This window comes from Pseudorca crassidens, chromosome 20 (assembly GCF_039906515.1).
Source record: "Pseudorca crassidens isolate mPseCra1 chromosome 20, mPseCra1.hap1, whole genome shotgun sequence".
Classification (NCBI taxonomy): domain Eukaryota; kingdom Metazoa; phylum Chordata; class Mammalia; order Artiodactyla; family Delphinidae; genus Pseudorca; species Pseudorca crassidens.
Window position 1 is genome coordinate 6,952,387 of NC_090315.1, and position 9,406 is coordinate 6,961,792.

General features: G+C 41.4%; 1 protein-coding gene across 2 annotated transcripts in view; it reads right to left on the minus strand.

The window, feature by feature from the left end:
* The window catches only part of ZNF350 (zinc finger protein 350), a 32,553-nt gene extending 27,831 nt beyond the window's left edge, over window positions 1-4,722 (minus strand). Inside the window, exon 1 of one of the 2 annotated variants that reach the window (XM_067719091.1) lies at window positions 4,516-4,722. The gene's annotated coding sequence lies outside the window, so the exon portion shown is untranslated. The other variant, XM_067719090.1, reaches the window with a different exon arrangement.
* Window positions 4,723-9,406: the final 4,684 nt, after the last annotated feature.

Genomic DNA, 9,406 nt, shown 5'->3' on the forward strand with positions numbered 1-9,406 from the left:
TGTAAATCAACTGTACTCCAATAAAACTTTTTAAAAAATAAAAAATAAAAATAAAGATGTCATGTTTCCCATATATATATATATATAAATCCAATGAAACCTCAATCAAAATCCTAAGCTGATAACTATATCCATCTATCAATTATGAGGACTTAAAATTACTTTAGTTATGACAGTACAATATTAGTACAATGATAGACAAATGGAACAAAATCAAATGCTTATAAACAGAGATGCATATATAGAGACTAGATAACAAAAGTAGCAGTACAGAAAAGAGGATAAGGATGTCTCTTTTTAAAAATGGTGCTGGGGGGGCTTCCCTGGTGGCGCATTGGTTGGGAGTCCGCCTGCCGATGCAGGGGACGCGGATTCGTGCCCCGGTCCGGGAGGATCCCGCGTGCCGCGGAGCGGCTGGGCCCGTGAGCCATGGCTGCTGAGCCTGCGTGTCCGGAGCCTGTGCTCCGCAACGGGAGAGGCCACAACAGAGGGAGGCCCGTAAACCCAAAAAAAAAAAAAAAAAAAGGTGCTGGGACAATCAGATATTCATGCTGGGGGTTGGGGGATTCAGAGAACAATGGTGAACCCCATCTCACAATATACACAAAAATCATTTGGGGGGAGAACTGTCAATTTCAGTGGGAGAGGCAAATTAATAAGAAACTTTCCGCCTGGAGGGGTGGGATAGGGAGGGTGGGAGGGAGGGAGACGCAAGCGGGAAGAGATATGGGAACATATGTATATATATAACTGATTCATTTTGTTGTGAAGCTGAAACTAATATACCATTGTAAAGCAATTATACTCCAATAAAGATGTTTAAAAAGAAAAAAAAAAAAAAAGAAACTTTAGGGGATAATATAGGAGAATCTCTCAATGATATTAGGGTATGGAAAGATATTTTAAACAAGCTATATATGAAGCACACCATAGGGACTTCCCTGGTGGTCCACTGGCTAAGACTCCGCACTCCCAATGCAGGGGGCCCGGGTTCGATCCCTGGTCAGGGAACTAGATCCTACATGCCGCAACTAAGACCCGGAGCAGCTAAATAAGTAAATAATTTTTTTTTAAAAAAAGAGTTCTCGGGGGCTCCCCTGGTGGCGCAGTGGTTGAGAGTCCGCCTGCCGATGCAGGGGGCGTGGGTTCGTGCCCCGGTCCGGGAAGATCCCACATGCCGCGGAGCGGCTGGGCCCGTGAGCCATGGCCGATGAGCCTGCGCGTCCGGAGCCTGTGCTCCGCAACGGGAGAGGCCACAACAGTGAGAGGCCCGCGTACCGCAAAAAAAAAAAAAAATGAAGGACACCATAATGCAAATTATATATTCCTTCCGCTGGAGGAACTGGATAGTCACTTTGGAAAACATTTTGGCATCATCCATTTAGACTGAAGTTATACACATCCTAAGACACAGAAATCTCACTCTGAGTATACATCTAAGTTATACATCTATCCCCCACTAAAGTAAGGACACATTTGAACCAGAAGATATGTACAAGAATTTTCACAGCAACATTATTCATAACAACCCAAACTGCAAGCATTACAAGTTTAATTAATAGTAGAAAAAACTGACATATATTCAAACTATGGAATGCTATTAAAAAACAACCTTTACCTAGCTTGCAAGCTAAGAATACTTTCTACATTTTCAAAGAACTGTAAAACAAAACCAAAAAGCAACGTGAGAGACCTTCTGTGTCCTGCAACTCCTAAAATGTTTACTGTATAGATATTCATACAATATGTTTGCCTGACCCTTGTTACAGAGGGAAAAAAAAACCCAAACAAAAGCAAAAAACAAAACAGAACAAAACCACAAAAAATCCTCTGTGCAAAAGCATGAATAATTCTTTAAAATATTGAGTAAAAGAAGACTGACAGTTAAAAAAATCAGTATAGTAACACTGACATGTAGTTAAAAATAGGCACAACTAAATAAAATATAATGATTAGGAATGATTAATTTTTTTATATGATACAACTATAAAGAAAAGACTTAAACTGCTTGGTATCTCGAACCGGATGGTAATTACCTTTGAGTATGAAGATGTAATATAATTGCGAAGTGGCTCACAGAACACCACTGGGGTGCTGGCAGTGTTCTGTTTCTCAAGCTGGGCAATAATTTTATTTTATTATTTTTTTAAATATTTATTTATTTATTTAATTTATTTGGTTGAGCCAGGTCTTAGTTGCAGCTCCAGGGCTCCTTAAGTTATGGCTCCAGGGCTCCTTAGTTGTGGCATGGAAACTCTTAGTTGTGGCATGCATGTGGGATTTCGTTCCCTGACCAGGGATGGAACCTGGACCCCCTGCATTGGGAGCGCAGTTTTATCCACTGTGCCACCAGGGAAATCCATGGGCAATAATTTTATACTGATTAACTTGTAGATCTTTTAAATTAACAAATAAGTGAGGACTTCCCTGGTGGTGCAGTGGTTAAGATTCTGTGCTCCCAATGCAGGGGGCCTGGGTTCCATCCCTGTTCAGGGAACTAGATCCTACACGGATGCTGCAACTAAGAGTTTGCATGCCACAACTAAGGAGCCAGCGAGTTGCAACTAAGGAGCTGGTGAGCCGCAACTAAGGAGCCCACATGCCACAACTAAGGAGCCCGTGAGCCACAACTAACGAGCGCACCTGCTGCAACTAAGACCCAGTGCAACCAAAATAAATAAGTATTAAAAAATATATAAATGGAAGAGTTGAAAAAGCCTGTTCTTTACACAGAGAACAGATTTGTGGTTGCCCTAGAAGAGGGGAACTAGAAGAGGGATGGATTGGGAGTTTGGAATTAGCAAATGCAAACTATTATACATAGAATGAATAAACAACAAGATGCTGCTGTATAGCACAGGGGACTATATTCAATATCCTGTGATAAACCATAATGGAAAAGAATATGAAAAAGAATGTATATATATGTATCACTGAATCACTTTGCTGTACAGCAGAAATTAACACAACATTGTAAATCAATTATACTTCAATAAAATAAACTTTTTGAAAAAGCCTGTTCTTTAAAAAGACCAACAACACATATCCATTTGTAGTGAGATAGAAAGAAATCTGGTGCAAATAAAAAAATATAAGGAATTAATAGGGGACATAACTGAGATAAAATAGACATTTTTTTTTGCCCTGAAAGAATACAATGAATATTTTTATTTCATTAAATTTGAAATCCTGGATGAACTCATAATTTTATGATCCTTCCATCCTGGAAACATGTTAACTCCAGACCATCTAGCAGGTGAATTTTAGGGCAGGGAACAGGAAGGACACAGATGTCCACTACCACCCCATTCACTTTCCTCCTTTGTACTGGAGAGTAGAGACAATGCATTGAGATAAGAATGAATTATAAACATTAGAAACTGGACAGAAAATTAAGGTTATATTCAGACAACATCATCATCGACGTGGAAAAAGAGACACAAGGAATTACTTATGTAAAAGACAAAACGTTCCCCCCATATATCCCAAGCAGATTTTCACATATACTGCTGGCCAGAACTGCACTATATACCTAAGCTCATTTCATACTAATTGATCACTAGAAACGGGAACTGAAACCACCATGATTAACTAAGACCAACCAGTACTGGCATATGGGTCACCCTACCAGAAGGATGGATAACTAAAACCAGAGATTCTATTAGCAAAGAAGGAGGGAATGTTTGTCAGGCAAAAAAGCAACAGTGTCCACTGCTATATATTAAGTAGTGAGTGCAGGCGTTGGCAAACATTTTCTACAAAGTGATAGATACTATACATTTCTACTTTGAAGGTTAAGCTCTGTCACAACGTTTCAATTCTGCCTTCTCATTGCGAAAGCAGCCATAGATGATACGTAACAGACGGGTGTGGCTGGATTAGTCCCTCGATCTGCAGTTACTCATCCCCCTGGATAAAAGCCTAAAAAGCAGAAGGTTTCGAACTCCTGTCCTGGGCTGCACCACCTTCCTTCCCAGCGGTGGAGGCTGGAACCTCAACGAAACCACCAGCCAGGCGTCCAGAGCTTCAGCCCTCACAGCCTCTTTGTACCACAGACACTACACACTTCTTAATTAATCCGAAACCTGGACCAGACATCCCCACATGATGCCCGTCCACCCTGGCCTCAAATCACTGAGCCCCATATTAATTCCCAAACCTGAAGCTGTTACCATCGTAAATACCACCTGCATCCTTTACAGAATGATCCGCAAAGACCCCATACCTTGCCAGTCAGGACACGGTCGCTGATCTCTACAGATTCTTAACCGTTTTAACGACTCCCCACCAAAGTACCCCAACCACAGATAGACGTGCCAGACTCTGCTGGTTCCTCCCAAATACCTCCACCTTGGCGTTTCCCACCAGACCCTCCAATAATTCCGTGAGTCCACACTACACCATTTGCACCCTGTAGGAGTCACGTCACGCTGTCATAGACACACCTCTCATGAGAAAACACACACACACACACACACACACACAAAACTTCAAGGGACAAATGCACACACTGACCCGATTTTCCCCAGCCCACAAGGAGCGTCTAAACGTAACCTTCCGCGAACCGCTTCTACTTCTGGACCCGTCGCCCAGATTTTTCGCCTGCCTACGGCGGCCGAAGACGGTCTGAGGCGTTTCAAGAAAGGCGGATGAGCGGATTCCGGTATTTCCCAGAGAGGCAATATGTCTGCGCCCAGCTCTCCGGCCCCACGGGGCGGCCATGTTGGGACACCTGACGTACAGAAGGCCAAGGGGCGGGTTTGGGGCAGGGAGCCCTGAGATGGTCCGAGAGGTGAGAAGCCACTGATGATATCTCATTTCCTGGCACTTCGACTCTTCAGAAAATTCGCAGATTTTCAGAGACTCGAGGTCTGCGAGGCAAATATGGAGCTACCTAAACTGCGTTCGACGGACTGGGCAGGAAAGTAATATTGCCGCGGCCTTTATTTTACACCTTGTATTAAAAAAGTAGGGGACGGGTTTCCAAATGGACTATGAGTTCCGCTGTCGGTATAGCAGCAGAGAACGAATTCCCGGAAAGAGAAACGGCAATATATCCAGTAATCGGACATCCCCCAGAAAGTTTTGGAGGAACATTTCTTGCAGGAAGTGGCTTTTAGAACAGAATACGATTTCGAGAAACCGGCACAGTATGGCACAGGCCATCGGGTCCAGAAGAAACGAGCTGCTGGGATGAAGCCTAAATTTTGACTGGGATTAGAGCCTCGGGGAAAGGCCACTAAAAATGAGGCCAGTAAAGGTCTGGAGCCAATGAAAAAGGCACAACCACAATTGAGAGTCCAAAAGTGTTAAGATCAATAGCTATTTGGTCAAGACACTAAGATACTTCCATGGGGGTAAGTCCTCCCCACAAAAGAGGCTGGGATAATTGTATACCTATTTGCAGAAAAATAACTTAAGACCCATAACTTTAAGCATACACAAAAGTTAACTGGAAATAGATCACAGACCTAAATATAAGAGGTAAAAGTATGAAACTTAGGAGACAATCTCCATGAACCTAAGTTTAAGTTAGCCAAAGAGTTCTGCAGCAAGACAATAAAGGTTGAGACATAAAAGAAAAAATAATAAATTGGACTTAATTAAAAGGAAAAACTTTTGTATTTTTAAGCACAACTTTAAGAAAAGTAATGAGTGGAGCCAGAGATTGGGAGAAAATATTGACACATTTAACATGTGATAAAAGGACTTATATTCAGAATAGAGTTCTCAAAACTCAACAAATCAACTATCCAGTTACTTTTCTTTTTATATAGAATTTTACTTTATCTTATTTTAATTTTAATTGGAGTATAGTTGCTTTACAGTATCGTGTTTACACCGTACATCAAGGTGAATCAGCTATATGTATACATATATCCCCTGTTTTTTGGATTTCCTTCTCATTTTGGTCACCACAGAGCATTGAGTAGAGTTCCCTATGCTATACGGTAGATTCTCATTATACCCAGTTTACTTTTTGGGGTTACGAAAATTTCTAAATATTGGATCATGGTGATGGCACAACTCTATAAACTTGCTAAATGTCATTGTATTATATACCCTTACTACTGGTAAGTGTTATATGTAAATTATGACCATAAAGCTGTTAAAATGAATTGCTGTTCTATACTACAAAATTTATAGAGTATGAATATTTTTTAAAACACAACAACTAAAATTGCAAAATTATAAGCTACCTGGATTAAAAATAAATGGAGATATCTGGGACATACAAGAAAAACAGTACAACAAATCTTGGAGTGATAATGTAAGAATCTGGATAATGAGAGGATCATAATATAAACTGAACATAACTGAATCAGTTACATTTTTCAAGTATACCCATTTTAATGCATAACTTTTATATGTGACTCCAGTTACCATCCTATTATGCTATTACAGCCATATTATTACACCTGTGATATTATTACAGCCACGTAATATTAATTATATATACACAAGAACATTTTATAATATGGAAATGTTTATAATAAGAGATTAAGTGATGAAACTAGATCAAACTTTTTTTTTTTTTAATTTACTGGCTGGGGTGCTAGTTCCTGGACCAGGGAGCAAACCCAAAACCCCTGTATTGGAAGGACAGAGTCTTAACCACTGGACTGCAAGGGAAGTCCCTAGATCAAACCTATTTTTTACAGCTTTATTGAGATATAATTGATATAGATTATACCTATTTTATTTTTTAAATGTTTATTTTCTTTAATTTTTTTTCAGGGGGGGTTGAATCGGGTCTTAGCTGTGCCATGCGGAATCTTTGTTGAGGCACGTGGGACATTTTGTTGTGGCGCGCAGGCTTCTCTCTAGTTGTGGCATGTGGGTTTTCTCTCTCTAGTTGTGGCACGCGGGCTTAGTTGCCCCGTGGCATGTGGGATCTTAGTTCCCCTACCAGGAATTGAACCCATGTCCCCTGCATTGGAAGGTGGATTCTTTACCACTGGACCACCAAGGAAGTCCTGATTATACCTATTTTAAATAAACTTTTATTTGGAGAAAATATTAGATTTTCACAAAAGTCACAAAGTACTACAAAGAGTGCACATATACCTTCATTTGACTTCCTCTCATGTGAATATTTTATATAACCATGGTACATTTGTCAAATTGAAATATTAACATTGGTATGACACAACTAAATTACAGATTCTATTTGGATTTCACAAGGTTTTCCACTACTGTCCTTTTTCTGTCTCAGGATTCAAACCAGGGAAGAATACTGCCTTTAGAAATCAGGTTTCTTTGAATTCTTCTGCTCCATGACCATTCCTCGGTCTTTTCTTTTTCATGTCCTCAATTATTTTGAGGAATACTGGTCAGGTTTTTTTTTTTTTTTTTTTTTTTTTGGCTGCGTTGGGTCTTCATTGGTGTGCGTGGGCTTTCTCTAGTTATGGCGAGCGGCAGCTACTCTTGGTTGCGGGGGGCAGGCTTTTTATTGTGGTGGCTTCTCTTATTGCGGAGCACAGGCTCTAGGCACGTGGGCTTCAGTAGTTGCAGCACACTGACTCAGTAGTTGCGGCACGCAGGCTTTTTTAGAAGATGTGGCACATGGGCTCAGTAGTTGTGGCTCGTGAGCTCAGTAGTTGTGGCTCACGGGCTCTAGAGCGCAGGCTCAGTAGTTGTGGTGCACGGGCTTAGTTGCTTCGTGGCATGTGGGGTCTTCCTGAACCAGGGATTGAACCCGTGTCCCCTGCATTGGCAGGCAGATTCCCAACCACTGCGCCACCAGGGAAGTCCCAGGTATTTTGTATATTGACCTTCTCTTCCTCATTAAACAGGGCTTATGCATTTCGGAAAAGACACCTCTGAATTGAAGTCCCTTTCTAATATCATATCTAGGGGTATAGAAAATCAAAGTGACAAAACTGTTCTACTGGAAAAGGTAATATTTGCCAGGTATCTCCACTGAAAATAGCAAAACAATTTCTGACCAAAAAGAACCATCATATAGAGCTAATATCAACAGATTTCAAGACTTATAGACCTCTAATAGTATTGGTGAAAGGACAAACACATAGATCAATGGAACAGAACAGAGATCCCAGAAAAAGACCCACATACGTCAAGTATATTCAAGTGTTTGATGGAGGTACAAAGGTTATTCAAAGGAGAAAGATAGACTTTTCAGGGACTTCCCTGGTGGTCCAGTGCTTAAGAACCCGCCTTCCAATGCAGCAGACGTGGGTTTGATCCCTGGTTGAGGGACTAAGATACCACATGCCATGGGGCAACTAAGCCCACACGCCTCAACTAGAGAGACTGCGTGCTGCAAACTACAGAGTGTACATGCTCTGAAGCTCGTGCCCACAACAAAGAGCCCACACGCCACAACTAATACCTGACTCAGCCAAAAATAAATTTAAAAATAGACTTTTCAACAAATGTTGCTGGAACACTTAGTGGTCCATTGGCAAAAAAAAAAAAAAAAAGGATCTCAAAAGGATCTCAACATTTTCATCCCATAAGTCCTATACTGGTAAAGGACTGATACCCAGAACATAGAAAGAATCCTTAAAAGTCAAAAATAAGGGAATTCCCTGGTAGCGCAGTGGTTAAGCATCTGCCTGCCAATGCAGGGACATGGGTTCGAGCCCTTGTCCGGGAAGATCCCACATGCTGTGGAGCAACTAAGTCCATGCGCCACAACTACCGAGCCTGTGCTCTAGAGCCCACAAGCCACAAATCCTGAGCCCACGTGCCACAACTCCTGAAGCCTGCACTCCTAGAGCCCATGCCCCACAACAAGAAATGCCACTGCAATGAGAAGCCCACACACCGCAACGAAGAGTAGCCCCTGCACATCTCAACTAGAGAAAGCCTGCATGCAGCAACGAAGACCCAACCCAGCCAAAAATAAATTAAAAATAAATAAATAAATTTATTTTTAAAAAGTCAACAATAAGAAACCCCAATTTTAAAAATGGGCAAAGACTTTGAACAGACACTTGATCAAAGATAACAGATGGCAAACAAACATATGAAAAAATGGTCTACATCATTTGTTATTAGGGAGATGCAAATTAAAACAGCTATATGAGGGCTTCCCTGGTGGTGCAGTGGTTGAGAGTCCGCCTGCCAATGCAGGGTACACGGGTTTGTGCCCTGGTCTGGGAAGATCCCACATGCCGCGGAGCAGCTAGGCCTGTGAGCCATGGCCACTGAGCCTGCGCGTCCAGAGCCTGTGCTCCGCAACGGGAGAGGCCACAACAGTGAGAGCCCTGCGTACCGCAAAAAACAAAACAAAACAAACAAAAAAACAGCTATATTATACAAGTACCCAACTATCAGACTTGCTGAAATTCAAAAAACTGAAAATATGAAATACTGGTTATAAGATGAAATAACGTGAACTTTTATTATTTGCAAGACACAATGCAAAAAATACAGC